General features: G+C 41.5%; 1 protein-coding gene and 1 long non-coding RNA gene across 2 annotated transcripts in view; both read right to left on the reverse strand.

Moving 5' to 3' along the window:
- The window catches only part of Csmd1 (CUB and Sushi multiple domains 1), a 1,555,368-nt gene that overhangs the window by 865,158 nt on the left and 672,229 nt on the right, over positions 1 to 17,981 (reverse strand). The window lies entirely within an intron of this gene.
- Positions 14,477 to 15,261, reverse strand: LOC127210306 (uncharacterized). The gene is made up of 3 exons (XR_007833270.1): positions 15,207 to 15,261; positions 14,967 to 15,086; positions 14,477 to 14,686 (listed from the first exon to the last, which is right to left on the reverse strand). It is a non-coding gene; the product is annotated as an uncharacterized LOC127210306 (long non-coding RNA).

Raw genomic sequence — 17,981 nt, forward strand, 5'->3', positions numbered from 1 at the left:
TGGGCTGCTGGTCCTGTATGGTATGCTATAAGAAAGCAGGCTGAGCAAGCGAGTAAGCAGCACTCTTCCATGGCTTCTGCTTCAGTTCCTGCCTCCAGGGCCCTGCCTTGAGGGTTCCTGCCCTGATTTCCCTCACTGATAGACAAATGTAAGTCAAATTAAACCCTTTCCAGTCTTAGATGTCCTTGTTCTTGTTGTTTATCTCAGCAATAGAAGCCTAGACAATCCAATGGCTTTCAAAACAGAACATGAGGGGTACACACATTTGTTCATTTCTATTGGTTCTATTTCTCTGAGTTATGTTGAAGTTCTATGTATCCATGGACTCATCTACCTGATACATTAAAAACTATTTCTTAGTTATTGGTTTTACTTTAAATCAAAGGAATACATAAAATCTGTGACTTCTACCTCCAGGATATTCCAGGAGAGCAGAGAAGCCAGTTATAGCAACTGTGAAACCTTTTCACTCAAGGTGAGTCCAGAGGAGTGGACTCAGAGAGGTGATGGTTGGCAATCTCACAAAACATTCTCTTTTAAATGATGACTGCAAAGTGCCTAGCAGAAGACACATTCCATCAGAAGGAACCAAGATAGCAAATATGAAGAGGACACTGGGTCCCTGAAGGAATCCTTCTTCACTTCAGAATCACACCACTGTGATGAGCTGGCCTCACCCCATGTCATCATACCACAAGGTATGAAGAACTGTCAGGTTGGTCCAACAGAGAAACCACTCTTAGGGTTAAGGTAAAAACAGATGAGTGAAGTAGGAAAGATCATTGCTTTTGTGTTTCCATTTTGAAAGATGAATGTTTTGAGGAAGGCACATGAGAAAGGCCACCACACTTTGATTCCAACACAAGGCATCTTTCAGCCAGTGGGGGAAGCCAACATTCTGCTACTGGGAGAGATGAACTGTCAAGATGTGAGTATTCATTCCCAAGGAGCTGTTAGGTTCTAGCATATTCCAGCATGATGGGCTTTTCATGATTCTGACGCAGAGAGTTCAGGGCACAACATGTGAAACAGTGTCTTGGAGTAAGATCCATGACTCTGTCACTTGCGTTGCCTCCTTATATTTCCACTGTAGCTATTTTACCTTGCCCTGACAAGGGTGCATTGGATCTTATATGTGAACAGGTCTCACACCATGCTATTGCTGTAAATCTGTCTCTAATAAACAGCTGATATCTATGCCCAGGCTTATAGTGAGTGCTCTATAACAGTTGGCAAGGAAGAAGAAGGAGCACGGAAGACTGAGTGTAAAGATAGTTGGACTAGAATGAGCTCCATCATGGATTGCGTGTGTTTGTGCATGTGTGTACATATGGTCAGACAGAGTCTATAGTTGGTGTTTACTTCACTTTTCTCTTTCCATTTTGAGGCAGGGGCTCTTACTGAATCCTGGAGCTCACTGATTAGCTAGATTGCCTGGCTCTAGAAACCTTCTTGTCTCTAGGTCCCACCATCTCAAGTCACCGGATGCCAGTTCTAAGATCCAACCTCCGGTCCCCATGCTTGTACAGCAAGCATTTCACTGACTCCCCCCCTCCCCCGCCCCCAGACACTCCGGCACAGACCTGTGCTGTGGATGGGGCAAGACTTCTCGCTTCTCTAAGCCTAGTTATCCTTTGCTTCTTAGAGATAGAAGTAAGAACATCCAGGCCAGTGGCCTGACTCTATGTTAAGAAAAATTTAAGAGAAATTGTAATAGTGTCAAAACTGTGCATATGGTTCTATTTAACTGAATTTGTGATTAGCTTGAGTCCAGAAGGTTGCTCTACTTACTGATTTAGAACTCACTTATGTGGTGACTGTCCAATGTCTGATATTGGTACATGAAGTCGACCTCTGAGATGCACAGATGCCTCAATACAGAGGGATTTCATGCTATGCTGAAATAGGCCTGCTGCTTGCTTTACTTGTCAAATCCTATAATTTTCCTCCATCTCAGCTTCCAAAAGAAAAAAAAAATCAAACCAAAAATGGCAAACAGGAAGATGGCATAAAATGTCAATTGTCATTCAAACAGAAGCTCTTATTGGCATTGAGTCTTCCCTAAAGGGAGAAGGCAACGGAGGATGGACAAGCCAATTCTTTTTTAATTCTCCCACAAAGCCTTCCATTTTGCTGAACAAATCAAGCATTCAATTCCTGCTCAGTGTGTGGAGTTTGTAATCCGATGCCATTTCTTAAGGACCAGGGGCTTTGATCCTCTTCAAATATTTTCACAAATTCAAGATTCAAGTGTGACACGGCATTTGGATGGGAAATTGAAAGATTTTTTTCATAGGTTTACATCCCAGGATCAAAAGGGGCAGTGGGAGGAGCCACCTTTACAATGGCTTTGGTGATACCATTTGTTGTACTGGGTTAGCCATTTCCTATAAGGCAAAATGAATGCTGGAGCCAAACATACTTCCTAGGATTTGTAACCACACTGGAGGAACCAAGCTAAGTGCAACATGAGAAGTGGTTAAAGTTTAAGCTCCTGCACATCCACAGCCATGTAGCCTCTCCTCTGTTATGCCATTTACATATAAATCATTGTTATATATTTTTTTGGCTATTAATTGGCTTGAGGTAATTATACCTCAGTGAGCTATTTTCTTCCTCACTGTAGTTTAAAGTTTCAGCCACTTTTCTTTCAGTTACTACCAGAAGAAAACAAGATTTAAGTTTGTTAGGAAAAATACCAGACAAGCACTCCGAAATAATTACCCCCCCCCCCATGCAACACACCAATGAAGAAACACCTGGTCATAGGGCACAATGTACTTCCACTATTGCTATAGAATTACCATGCGAAGAAGGGTTAAATCTTCAAAGGGCAGACTATAATTGAACAAGACATACACCATCTCAAATAGAATTAAAAAGAAGCAAGTCTCAGAAGTTCTTCTAATGTGTTTCATATCCTTAGATATTTTCACAAAATCTAACCGGCTGTGCTAGACCACATAGATATAAGCCTTTAAGGCAAACCACCCCAGTTTAGAACTATTGTCATTCATGTCTTCTCTACATTGTATAGTTAAATATTCACAATATATTGCATTTACTCACTTTTCATCTATAGTGCTGTCTCAATCTGGTTGCTCCTTGTAAAATGATCTGTGATGTGCTGCAGAGAGACAGAAAAATCAGGTTCTATCCCTTTCTACCTGGTTGGCTTAGGTCAGAGCCTGGTCTATCTGAGGATCAGTGACCTTACACATAAATTAAAGATAATTAAGAAAGAAAGGTGTGCAACTTGGGGCTAAACATAGGGTGCATGATAGATATGGATTCTCCTTTTACTTAGAACTTAAAAAAGGACAAAAAAGATGAACAATTGAGCAATGAAGAAAAATACAACATGCAAATGAGTTTTACTTCAGTTTATTTCCACAGTTGTATGCCCCCCACCTCTCCCCATTTCACTCTCTCAGAATTATAGATTGAAACTCAAGACTGTAAGCACATGAGTGTCTAAACTCTCTCTAGGGTGGTTTAAGCACCTGCCTCCCACAGGGCCACTCGAATTCTGGAGGTTGCCTGTAGCAAGGCTCTCAGTGCTGCCTAATTGTCAGAGGTGGCCTCATTAGTGGAAATGATGAGGGAGGAGACAATATATTCATCTTTCCCATTTAGAAGCACAATTTACACCAACCAGAAAAGCCTCAAGACAGAGTTAACTTCATCCTGCTGACTGTTCGCAGCACATGAACAAAGAACGAGCAGGACACTTGAGTGTCCAATGTCTGCTGTTGATTGGTGTGCCATGCATCACACTCGCCTCTCCATACAAGTGCAAAGTTTGTTTGGGGTTTTGTTATTTCTTTTCTCCACCAGAGCAAACATTTTCAGTTAGGCATTTGTAGGGCTGGTGGGTTGACCAGATGTCTGAGCATTATCACTCTTACAATGATACCCAAAGACTGGATGTGGCTATTCAATGAATTATGTCTTTTTTCCACAATATAGTTAAGATTTTATTCATTTTACTGAATATGCTTGGAAAATGGAGCATCTGCATATTAGCTTTCCAAGAGCTTAGTTACAATATGGCATTTTAATGTCTCACTTTAGATCTGTATATTTTTCTTTTCTTTTTGTAAATCTTTACAAAAAGAACAAAAACGTTATGGAAATGTGTTAGATGTTGTGGTAATTTTAATCTAGACTTGGAATAATCAATCTTTTCTCTTTTATCTAACACTATTTAAAACTTTTTGTTGGTGTTCAGTATTAAACAAAGCATTACAATTTGGCTATGTCCCTTGGGATTACCTTCTGGGAAGTTAACCCTTCAACTCATATTAATGATGTTTTTATCTGAAAGACTCAGAGTGGTGACTGTGAAGTCTCCACAGAGATATCAAGGGAGAACCAAGCTGGGTCACATGAGGCTCTCTGCCATGACATAATGTGGCTTGGACCCTCAAGGGACAGGAGAGTTGTGATGTTCATGGCGTGTCTGGGAACATTTAAGTCTCTAGAACTCCAAGAGGCACATTCTTTTTATTTCTGAATAACCAAGTCACAAATATTTTCTAACAGCCTCAGAAAAACAGATGAATGCAACCCCAGTGGAGTGTCATAATGGAGATTGGGAATCTGTTGAGGCATAATCAGTGTATGTCCCACTCTCAGAGATCTAATGTTAAATTAGGGAACCTGCTTACTCTATAATCCCACAGACTGTGCTGTGCAGGCCGAGTGATGGAGATACAGAAGACAAGACTGAGGACACAGACACCATAAAACTATGATGGAAAGAGACATATAAGCTGAGATATGAACCTTAAAGTGACAGGAAAAGATGAGTGTTTGAGGGGAATGGAGAAGACAGCTAGGGCTCACATGAATGTGGCATTTGTAGAATTTAGGATGCCTTTTCTCTTCCTCAAGAGAGGAATACAACATAACAGGAAAGTGTCTGTGAGGAAAAAGCACAAATCATTTTCATAAATGAAATTCTTCCCCATTTGTTTTATTATAGGCAATTTATCTCAAGATGTTGATGATATCATGGTATAGTTTATTAATAAAAGATTTATTTAGAAAGAAAAATGTGTATATATGCATTTACAGTCTCTTTGTCTTTGTGTCTGTCTCTGTACTCCTGTGTTTATCTGTCTCTGTCTGCATATATATATCTATGTCTATTATCCATCATCCATCTATCTATCTATCTATCTATCTATCTATCTATCTATCTATCATCTATTTATCTATCTATCTATCTATCTATCATCTTTTTACCTATCTATCAGTCAATCTGTCTCCCTCTCTTTCTCCTTCTTTTTTCTATCCTTTCCTACCTCTGTCTTTGAGACATAGTCTCACTGTATAACCAAGGCTGGTCTGAGGCTCACTATTTCCTCCCTCATTCTCTCAAGGGATAGGACCCCAGAAGTGTTTCATTCACTTTTCATTTCTCTTGGCTGAAATTGCCTCAAAAGAGAATATGGACCAGGGCGGGTGAAATGCTTCTATGGGTAAAGGGCTTCTTCCCACAGAAGGATGCAGGTGTGAGTTTGATCCCCATCATAGGCAGAAAGAACTGGGTGTGGTGGCATATGGTTGTCAACTAGCACTGTGGAAGCAGAAACAGGTTAAACCCTGGGACTCATGGCTTCCCACCAACCTTGTTAAAAAACAAAGGCCAAGAAGAGACTCTATTTCAAATATCTAGATGGATTACAGCCCAATAAGAACACTTAGGGTTTTCTTCTACCCTCTACGTGCTTGCATGCATGCACATGCACAGACCCATGTACCTCTACACACAGGATCTTGTACTGCCATCCCATACATGCCAGAAACAAAAGAGGATACTGAGAATTTTGGGTAATGACATACCTTGCTTTAAAAGTATCATCCCACACTTCAGTTGGATATGGTATTAAATCATGTATGGCCTGTGATATCTTATAAGTTAGCTGTTCCTCTTGTTTTAAAAACAACTCCAGTAAAAAGGACTCTTTGTGACTATTTGCTCAAACTTCTAAAAGAAGTACTAAGTGATTATGACAAATCCCATTATGCAAAAGCTGTAAAACTGTATTTTAGCTTTGTTATGCTCTGCATATCTTTGAAACATAATCATCTAATTCGGTAAATGTTTGTTGTATGTCCAAACATTCTTAAAGATGCAGTTTAGCTCTGGAGATAAGCACATCGGCACAGCTACTTTTCTCTCTTTTCAAAGATAACGAAACTGAGATTAACATTTCATGAAGTGGCTGAATGGATGTATGGCAAGGACACGGAGGAACACATGCAACCTTCATGGGAGACCAATGCGTAGTGCAAACAGCTCTCACCATCACATCTGGAGCTCAGACCTCAGCGCACCACTGAGTCTCTGCCCACAAAACCACAGGTAGTCAGTTCACCCCAATCACTTGGCCAATGTGACCAATATGAGAGGAAATACTTGCTATGTCAGATGCCTCTGTGTATGAATGTAAGAGTCCTTCCCAGAAGCAGCCTAGAAGTCATAGACACCTAATGATCTCAACAGCCACTAACATCACTACCCTGCCAGACAATCAACCCGGGCCTTCTGACTCCTAAAACACTCCTGCCATGTAGCCTACACTCAAGTCTCTATGTTCTTGGAGAATCTTCTTTGGGCAGTTTTCTGGTCTACTCCTCAATGGTGCAGGTACCACCACCTCTACCGGAGTGGTAGGTATTCCTGGATCCAATACACTCTTCTCAGAAAGGCAAGTAGGAAAAGAAACACGAATAAAAGGGGGTAGGGTCCCAACTATTGTTTCCTGTCACACCTCAGGTTACCTACAAGTAAATTCAGAAAAATGAAGATTTCATATTATTTTCAAAACAACAGTAACTTTTTTCTTAAAAAAGTACCAAGAGGTAGTTTGTTATCTTCAGCTTGTTCTTAGTTTTTTTGTCTGTTTTTTATTTAAATTTCTTTTAAAAAATATATTCACTTTACATGCCAACCATAGCCCATCCCTTGTCTTTTCCCAGTCCCACCCTCCCTCTCTCATGCCCCTCCCCCTCCCCTAATCCTCAGAGAGGGGGAGATCTTCTCCCTTACCAACTGATCCCAGCCTATCAGGTCTCATCAGGACTGCCTGCATCCTCTTCCTCTGTAGCATCACAAGGCACTTAGAGGGGAAGCGGTTGAAGTGTAGGCAACTAATTTTATTTTGATTCCGAAAGCCAAGCATTCAATTCCAGCTTATCTCAGATTCTCCAAACTTGGTCCCCAGTTGGGGTTGTTGCTTTGGGAAGTCATGGTCCCTCTAGGAGGTGGATCCTTCCTGGAGGCATATTGCCCTGGGGGCTGGCTTTGGGTTTATAACCTCCAAATCTCTCCCTCCCTCCGGCACCTGGTTGAAAGGTTGAGATGTGTGCTGTCAGCTTCCTCTACCTACTGCCTGATGCCACGCCCCTCCCACAATTATGGACTCTCGCCCAGGAACTGTAAGTAAGCAATGAATTATTTCTTCTATAGCAGTGGTTCCCAACCTTCCTTCTGGTGCAATGGCCTTTTCGTAGTTTCTCATGGTACATGGTGATCACTAGCCAAAGCATTATTTTAGTTCCTACTATATTTCATAACTGTAATCTTACTGCTATTATGAATAATAATGTAAATATCTGTGTTTATTGATGGTCTTAGGCACTCCCTGTCATTCGACTCCCAAGAGCTCTCAAGCCACAAGTTAAGTAAGAACAGCTGTCCTATAAATTGTTTTTGGTCATGTATTTTATTAAAACACCAGAAAGGTAATGGATGCCCCAAGATATAGGACATGATTGTTATACAAATATGAACCAAATCACATATTTATGCAACATACCTTGCAAAATGATTCAGTGTGGGCTGAGGACATTGCTTGTCAGTACAGAGCTTATCAAACACTGTCTGTGCACTAGGTTTCATCCCCAGAACCATGAAACAAAAACTTTCCTGTGGAAGACGAATCATGTATGCTGCTTTGAAGTCTGCGTAGACCACTTTTCTGTTTTCACATTTGTATGAAAGACTGTTTTCACTTTCATCGTGATTTTAAATTTGCTGCGAAAACTTTTTTGAAAATTAAATAACTAGTACATGAAGTGCAATAAAAGATTACAAAATGAGAAATTTAAAAAAAAAACTGCTAATGGCATGCAGTAAGCAAATTTATATTCCTAAGGAGAGCTTGGTGGCACCAACAGCACTTTCTCCTCCTACCTATTGTTTGTAGCCTTATGGAAATTAAGTTTTATCTAAACTATAAAGTAGTTGATTAGATGTTTTCCTCTCCATTCATAACTGTTATCTGCTCATTAATACTTCTTAGGCTAAAGGTCATTATAACTTTAGCAAGATGTGTGGTATGATGGTGTTTTTTTCATGAATTATTATCCAACGTATTAAGATTTTGAATGCATTTTCAAATGCAGCATTTTACAATCAGTGTGTTATAAATAAAATTTCAGTGGATATCATACCCTTTTAAAATTACATTAGAATAGCAAACCAGCAGAGGCAACAATACTAAAGTTTAAAGTAATTATGTCAAACCAGATGCATTCCCGACCTTGGACATGTTATTGATAATTTGTTTCTTATTTACGGATCAATTTGTCTGCCTGCTGCAAGAGCAATAACAAAGTCCATATTGATGACTCTGCTTCCTAGGAATTTAGATGGTATTTATTGTAGCATGAAATATTTAAACAGAGGAGCATAAAGCCTAAGCATCTAAGGGTTGTAAAATTCTTGAATACGTTATAGTAAATCAATAGCTGGCATCAGAAGGGTAAACAAGCACATTAACGTCTCCTGTGTACAAAATGACATACACAGGACGCGTCCATGGGACTCCATGTAACTCTCCCTCTGGGTGGAGACTTTGCAGTGGCAGATGGTTTTTAAAAATGCAATAGTGGAACACAGATATCTTTCTTCATAGTAAAGGTAAATGCTCTTGCTATAACTGCTTGTTTAGTGAAAGACACTGGGACATGGGACAAGGAGGAACAGGAAGGAGGGAATAAGAAAGAAGGGTGAAGTAAGGCTCGTCTCTGGGGTTTTGGCAGAAGTAACTATGCTTCTCAAGGAGTGGAGCTGCTAGCTTGCTATAATGATCTTGTTATTAGAGCCATATTGTAATATTTTAGGAAAATTCAATGACAGAAAACTGACAACTGACATTCCTAGTCATCTGCCTTCAGTAGGTAATTTATTAATTTATGATACTCTATAAGAGTTTACTAAATCTTAAATTCCTCTACCAGATTTAGGTCACTAAGTCTATCTTGTTTTTCTCATTGAAAAGCAATGTAAAGGGAATTAATGTAGAGTAATAGAGCCAAGGCCGTGATCTGCAATAGGCTGACATACAACCAATTATGTGAGAGATGATGATGCATTCAGATATGAAAAAATGCATAAAAGAATGAAAGCAACGAAAGCGATGGCTGTGAGAGTGGAACCCTGATGAGCAGAAATAGTGTGGGGAGATAATTTTACTCTTCTACAGTTATTCACCTTGATATATGGTTGGAAAATTATGGCACTATTAAAAATCCATTCAGAGTCCCAGGAAGTATAGGATTTTTCTCAAGTGTCTTTGTATGTCTGCCTTGGAAGGAAGTGGTATGTACACATTTTCCAGTGAACACTAGCAACAGAAAAACCACACAGAGGAAGTTCATTTTTTACCTCAGGAGCCACAAGCAATTGAGTGGTGGTTGCTTCTCTTCCTCAGTCTTGTCCTTTTTGACACCCAGCATAAACACACACACACACACACACACACACACACACACACACACACACACACACACACACACACACACATATATATATATATATATATATATATATATATATATCACCAAAATAGAAAGTCATCCATGGAAGCCAAGGTGTACACACACACACACACACACATACACACACACACATACACACACCCCAAACTTTTATTTCTCACCTTATATATGTTGAAAAAGAAATTTATGAACATTACAAAGCTTGACAGCAGTATCTATTACCTCAGCCCATATTCTTAGCTTCTGCTCACTTTCTTCACTCTCACTAGCAGAGGGGGTTCAAAAGGTGTGGGTCACACTCTTTGAATGCACACCAGGGCAGCTAGTCACCCTCATCATCTGCCCTGGGATGTGTGTCTGTGTCTTTAAACTCCTCATATCCCTCATGTGCTGGTTCCTCTCCCCAGCCATCATGAGAAGGGAACCTCCTGCTGGCTTCGTCCCTATCTGTCCCCTCCTCTGTCCCTGTCAGGATGGCTCCTAGGAGCTCTCTGGGCTTTTTAGGCCAGGGCCTCCACAACTACTCTCCTCACACACCAGACAACGTTCAGGGCCCCCTCCATCCTCTTGTTCCGTTCCCCTTCCCTCCTACTCTGACTGACTGGACATAGCTGTCCTGGGACAGACAGCCTCCCTGGCCACACATGCCCTTGATTTATTTGACTTATTAATTTTTCTCAACAACTCTGGTGTTGTGCTATGAAAAGCAGATGTGTGGTATCAATTCCCCCAAGTCACATTATTTTCTGTTTACTGTGACATAGGAGGATTTTATGGTCTCAACCATTTCAAAGAAAATGTGAAGTTTTAAATTTTGAACTGCAAGCAAAGGGGGGAAAAACCCACAGTTTTTCTTTCCCTAATTCCTTAGTGTAAACACTGGTTCAACTTCAAATACTGTGAATATTCAAGTACTAAACAAACTAAATACCTGGACAATTTTCCAAAAGATTTGGAGTAAATATCAATAACTAATTAACGAATAGCTCACTAATTATTTGGGTAGCCACTTGCACACCAGACTGTAGCTTTACTTTATTTGAGTAGCTTAAAGCAATATACACCAGGGGACCTTTAGCACATTGAACTATCACAGAATTTTCTGGTTGAGTTAGTAAAATCCCTAGAACATGAATCTATGGAGCATGCCCTGAGATTTGAAGCACACTGTCTATTGTACAAAGGCCACGTGTCTGATGAAAGGAATACTTGCCAGTGTCTCAACTCCCTGAGATTTCCTGAAAGCAAGGGTTCACATAAAACGGGGTCAATCTTGCTGTCTATTTTACTCCTGCTTCAGAGAATCTGTATAGCATCTAACTAACAAAAAAACAAGAATCACATTGAAACCAATGGTTTGCTGTTGTTGTTTTGTTTTTGTTACTGTTTTTGATTTTGTCTTGTTTTTCAAAATGGAGTTTCTCTGTGTAGTGTTGGCTGTCCTGGACTTACTTTGTAGACCAAGCTGGCCTCGAACTCACAGTGATCACATGCCTGTGCCTCCCAAGTGCTGGGATTAAAGGCATGCACCACCATGCCTGGCTGAAACCAATGTTTAAAGATGGCTGCTTTTCTTGAAGAAAACGATGTGTAAGCAGTATTGTCAATAAAGCCTGAAAAGTTGGCCTGCATTATGTTTAGTCATTGAGTAAGATATAAGAAAATTATATTTTAGTTGCCATAAATTAAACCTGTCGGCTTTTAAAAAATAAGACTCACAGGATTGCAGCCATTTATTTTCATCTTTTCATTTCAAAAAATTTTATTTTATTATTTCTAACTATGTATATGTGCATGGGGGGGGGGTTATGTGCCCATGAGTGCAAGTTTCTACAGAAATCCACAGAGGGTGTCTGATCTCCTGGAGCTGGAGTTCCAGAGGCCTGTGAGCTGCTCAACATGGGTCCTGGGAACCAGGCATCAGTCATCTGCAAGAGCAGCAAGTGTGCTTCCCTCCGGAGCCATCTCCTGGTGCATCTCTCCATTTTGAACCCACTATCATGAAATCAATTCAATGTCTTTATACTGTATTTGTCTTTGAAGTAAAGCATTCTTACTCGAACCACTTTACCTAAGCCAGTGCCTTTAAAGTTCTGTGCCGTCCAATCACCAAGTATGCCTCAGTGGTTGCAAATTGAAAAAGTTTCACATTCTTTGAGAAATTTGCTAAACATGCAGATTGCATGTAACTTCAGCTTTATCTGTTGTACTTTATCTTTTTTTACAAAAACTTTTTTTTACAAAAATTGAGTACAGAGGAGAGTTTCTAAGTCGTTTTTAAAAGTAGGGCTTGTAAACCTCTCCCCAGGAGAAGATGCCGCCTATGATGTCATGCTCTGTAAGCGTTCACAGGACTCCAGCTGAAGGCAAGTCCTGGGTGAAACTGAATATTTGGAAAACTGGCTTTGTAAGTAGGGAACTGTCGGCCAGTCTCACAAATGTGTGTCTATTTTACAAACCATTTCCTTCAAGCCATTTTTATGTACTTCTGCACTTTAGGTGATAATTTTTCTGTGGGAGCATTTGCAGATTAGAAAAACACTAAGTTACTTTTTAAAACCAAAAATTTTTATCTACAGAAAACCTTCTGCCAACATGCTTAATGCACCCTTTGGAAAAAGAGGGATGCAGTTGATTTTAAACTTGTGTTCAGAAAGGTTGCCAGCTATGTGCCTTCTGTCTTAAAGCTGCAGTGGAAACTTGCATTTTGTGCAACTGCATGCAGTAAAAGACTTCGATAAAGTAGCATCTCAGTGATAAAGAAGCTTTAGGGACATTTAGACCTTGTATTTAAAGAATATATTGGATGATGTTTGGTTAAAAGACCTTCTGTTTGTCCGTTTCCTCTCTTCTTATCAATCCTTGTCTACTTCCTAGGCTTTAACTACCTTTGTATATTTAACTCATTATATGATGCAAAGCAAGAGTGTTCGAGAGCCACAGTCAAATCCAGAGACTTAGTATCCAAAGTAAATTACAAAAAAAACACAACATTTAGAAGCTACGCTTTCTACCATGATTCTACTTCCCAAGTAACATTCACATTAGTCTTTTCCTATGGGGCAGTGGATGGCATCTTAGAGTTTGTGAATATAATAGAGTCATTAGACTTGTGGAGCTGCAGAATCTATTTTTCTCAAACATGAAATAAAGAATTGGATCTTGAAATAGCCGGTAGACAGGCATTGCTATTGTCTCCAGAGAAGAACAAAGAGAATGCAAATGCCCGGGGGGGGGGCACAGGGGGGCATGATTCAGTGGGTTGAGGCCTTCATGCCTGAAAATCTGAATTTCATTGGTAGAAACTACATGGTGAACTAAGAGAACAGATACATATAAGCTGACTTCTGGCTGGACATGCATGTGGTAGCATGTACCTGAACATACACACACACACACACACACACACACACACACGAGAGAGAGAGAGAGAGAGAGAGAGAGAGAGAGAGAGAGAGAGAGAGAGAGAAGGAATATAATGGCACTACCACTTAGCTGTTTGTATGATGCCACCTTGCATTTCCCACCATGTGGTCAAAACACTAATAGACAAAGTTCAAGTCAACATTTGTCATCAGGGACCTAAGTGATCTCTCCCATCCCATGGGAAACTGAGGGCATTTGAGTGATAAGGTCAGAAGCCAACTGTTTCCTTCTGATTCCTGCCCTGTAGACGACCTATTGTGGCCTCTGGTGATATCGTCTTTCAAAATATTTGTCGTGTAACAAAGCAAGTTTCAGGTTAAGATCTAGATGTGGTCACGTTCATCTCCGTTCTGTCTAAATATAAGACAGGAGATTTTTCACCCAGTCAGGCATGGAAGAGTGAAAACAACATCTGGGGCATCTCTATATGGGAAGTAAACCAAATGGAGAGAGGCAGCGCAAAGGATAGAGTTGTATTTCACTAATGGGTACATGCTGTCTGTCAACCAGATGGTTTCTGCAACTGCATCAGTGATTGTCACTGCGTCCTCTCAGATCTTCATATCAGCATCCCACTCCAGATGTGCTACTCAGACGCTTCCCAGGGGACATGTGGGAAGGTGCTCTTCACCAAGGAATGTCACATTCAGTTCCTTCCAAATGCCCAAATGTCACTGGAGAGACAAAAGTGACAGCCACTTTCCTACTGGGTGGGTGATCAAGTGGGGGCCTGGATCCTTCCAGAATGAAAAGTCGCACCGAATAAAATTTGGTGGGGCACTAATGGAGGTGAATGTTTTTCCACACATGTGATGGAAAAGACACTTCAAATGGCAAATAAAATACCAAACTCTAAAACTGGCAATGGGCAGTGGTTGATCAGTGCTAGAATGACATATGAATTGGGAAAACAACATCAACAACCACAACAACAGTAGGCCACTGCATCTCTGCTGTAACGATAGTTATGTCTGAAACTTCCTCAGTGGGGGGCTATAGTTCAGGACATTGCTCACCAGAGGAATAAGGAAGGGAGTCAGGATGCCAGCAGCTGAAACAGGGCCAGCTACTGAGAGATTCCCAGCAGTGTGGGTTTGCCTAATAGCCAATACCTTCTGTCTATCAGACCAAGAGGCAGAGTTTAGTTTCCATGCTGTAGTTTCTGATGGTTTTAATTTTGTTTTTGTTTTTTTCCTGAAGGCAATGAGTGAACTTTCCAATCACAAGAGCGTCTTTTTCAGATTTTTGATTCAAGAGTATTACCATGCCAGCAATATTCTGTGGACCAGTCATGGTGACTGCAAGCCACACTGACCTTCTGTGGTTTTGCCATCATTTCTTTAGAGTTTGGATCAAGCTTCTCTGTGAACCTCATTCCTTTTCTTCTTCTGTCATCTCAGAATTGAACTTCATCATTATTGCAAAATGTTCCACAGAAAACACAGTTACTACATTACCCTGGCACCTAGGTCATGGCACACAGTGTGACTATATTACCCTGGCACCTAGGTCATGGCACACAGTGTGACTACATTACCCTGCCACCTAGGTCATGGCACACAGTGTGACTACATTACCCTGCCACCTAGGTCATGCCACACAGTGTGACTACATTACCAAGGCACCTAGATCATGCCACACAGTGTGACTACATTACCCTGGCACCTAGGTCATGCCACACAGTGTGACTACATTACCCTGGCACCTAGGTCATGCCACACTGTGTGACCATATTACCCTGGCACCTAGGTCATGCCACACAGTGTGACTATATTACCCTGGCACCTAGGTCATGCCACACAGTGTGACTACATTACCCTGGCACCTAGGTCATGCCACACAGTGTGACTACATTACCCTGGCACCTAGGTCATGCCACACTGTGTGATCATATTACCCTGGCACCTAGGTCATGCCACACTGTGTGACTATATTACCCTGGCACCTAGTTCATGCCACATAGTGTGACTACATTACCCTGGCACCTAGGTCATGCCACACAGTGTGACTACATTACCCTGGCACCTAGGTCATGCCACACTGTGTGACCATATTACCATGGCACCTAGGTCATGGCACACAGTGTGACTATATTACCCTGGCACCTAGGTCATGCCACACAGTGTGACTACATTACCCTGCCACCTAGGTCATGGCACACAGTGTGACTACATTACCCTGCCACCTAGGTCACGCCACACAGTGTGACTACATTACCCTGCCACCTAGGTCATGTCACATAGTGTGACCTAGAATACAAATCTACCATGGTCACACTTTTGATGGAGTTAGATGCAGGTACAGAACCCCAAGTCATATCCATTGCTGTAGCTCTACTGTCAATTTTCCTGAAAAACAATGACACAGACCTCTATCTGAACTGTGATAGACTTTAGACATGTCTTTTCTGGAAAACTTATAGGCAACAAAAGCATTAGTGTTAATCAGTCTTCCAGTTGTACCTATATAAATGTTAAAACCTGTCCTGTGTTTGCACCTAGCATCTGCTGGGTACCACATATTGCAGCAGGTCCTCTGATGAAGGCTTAGGCAGTGCAGAAGCAATCTCTGCCTTCCTACAGTTGAAGGTATGGTGCAACAGGCATCTCAGGTGCAAACTTCAGACATCTAGAAAATCACAGCGTCACAGGTACAGGTCACCCATGGCTAGGCATGGGCCTAGGAAAAGACTTTTAAGCAAAGATACTTTTTGGTCACCTGACTCAACATGACTCAAGGAAGAATGGATAGAGAAAAGTAACATAAATAATAAATGAATCACCTTCCCAGGCCGAGTAAGACAAACATCATTGTTTTAGTTCCTATTTATTCATTTATATTTGCCAATTAGTTTGAATGTTTGGATTCAGACACTTGAAAGTCAGGAAATGCATCTTCTAGCAAGTTCCATAGCTGTCACCCAATATCTTTCATAATGAATGGAGAGATGACTACAGAACCACAGGGGATTCATGACCAGCATCAAGCAAAGCTCCTGGGTAGAAAGGGTGGCATTCTAAAATGTTTCTAGCAATGGAAAACCAGAAGAGTTGGTGGTCCATAGATATTTTATTCTCTGAGCTGTCTGCCATTCACAGACACCCAACCCCCTGAACTGTGCAGCATCCCCAGACACCTGACCCCCTGAACCGTCAGCATCCACAGACACCTGACCCCCTGAACCATCAACATCCACAGACACCTGGCCCCCTGAACCATCAGCATCCCCAGACCCCTGGCCCCCTGAACCGTCAGCATCCACAGACACCTGGCCCCCTGAACCATCAACATCCACAGGCACCTGGCCCCCTGAACCATCAACATCCACAGGCACCTGGCCCCCTGAACCATCAACATCCACAGGCACCTGGCCCCCTGAACCATCAACATCCACAGACACCTGGCCCCCTGAACCATCAACATCCACAGGCACCTGGCCCCCTGAACCATCAGCATCCACAGACACCAGGCCCCCTGAACTGCCTTGCATCCATAGTTATTCAATCCCCTAAAGAACTGACATCTAATTCCTGAATTGCATCCAGCTGATCCTTCTGCTGGGGTTTCAAGTCTGTTTCCTCCTATATTAAGCATACTGTTGTGTATGATAGGATTGGAAGTTTTTGATGAAATGAATGAACTAAGCAGAAATAAGTCTTTCTTTTTGAACTATTTAAAGAAAGCCTTACTTTACTAGAGTATGACCATGAACATTGGCTATGCCTATTCTTACATGTGCATATGTGCAGGCATGTCTATCTGTGCACACATGCATATAAAGTTACATATATGGAGAGTCCCCCATATGAATCCTCTTATGCATATGCCTGATACCTTTTAAATAATGAGGATGATCTAAATGTATACATATTTTATAGACATATTAAAATATTAGCTTTAAAGGAAAGCTATAATCACTATGATTAAATACTATTTTTGATGGATTTTCTTTTCAAAGTTATACAAGGCCCTTTATCTATCTTTTTTTTCCTTTTTCTTTTTGGACCATTTGTAATAAACAGCCTTGAGCAAGCTTCACATGAGGCACAGGGCACAGGACCCACTCTGTCAGCACTAGTGAGAAAGGCCAGCATGATTCCGTCTCAGTTTCCACGATCCCTTCCAAGCTGGCTCCGAGAGAGCTGAGCGGCCAGCTAAGCAGCAACAATGCCTCTATTCCCGACACGTGAATAGCTCTCAGTTCTCCGGCTGCCAGCGCTGGATGATGTGGAGCATTCCAAATAGCATTTCACAGGGACCCTGTGTGCACTGCACAATGGCTGGGCCAGCTGGGCCCTGTAGGTGGACCTTCTCAGGAGGTCACTTTCCTCCTGTTCCCAGGCCAGCCCTGCTCTCAGAGATGCCTCCCCTAGGCACAGATTGTAGCTTCTGCTGGGGGGATGCTTGCTGAAGCAATACAGCGTCTCAGGAAAAGCCGTAGGGGCTTTTCGGACTCCCATGTAGACAGAAGGAGTTGGGGCAGGTGACCTTCCTGAACAGTGGCTCTCAACCTTCCTCGTGCTGTAACCCTTTAGTACAGTTCCCCACATTGTAGTAACCTCCAACCGCGAAACTATTTTTGTTGCTACTTCACACCTGTAATTTTGCTACTGTTATGAATCCTATTGTAAATATCTGTGTCTTCCAATGGTCTCTTTTGGGATGCAACTTACAGAATGAGAACAGCTGTTCCGGAGGATGGAGATTCCTCCTCAAAGTGGTCAGTCATTGTTGCTAGTCTGGTAGTGACCTCTGGGTCC

Source organism: Acomys russatus, chromosome 27 (assembly GCF_903995435.1).
Source record: "Acomys russatus chromosome 27, mAcoRus1.1, whole genome shotgun sequence".
In the NCBI taxonomy this organism is placed as follows: domain Eukaryota; kingdom Metazoa; phylum Chordata; class Mammalia; order Rodentia; family Muridae; genus Acomys; species Acomys russatus.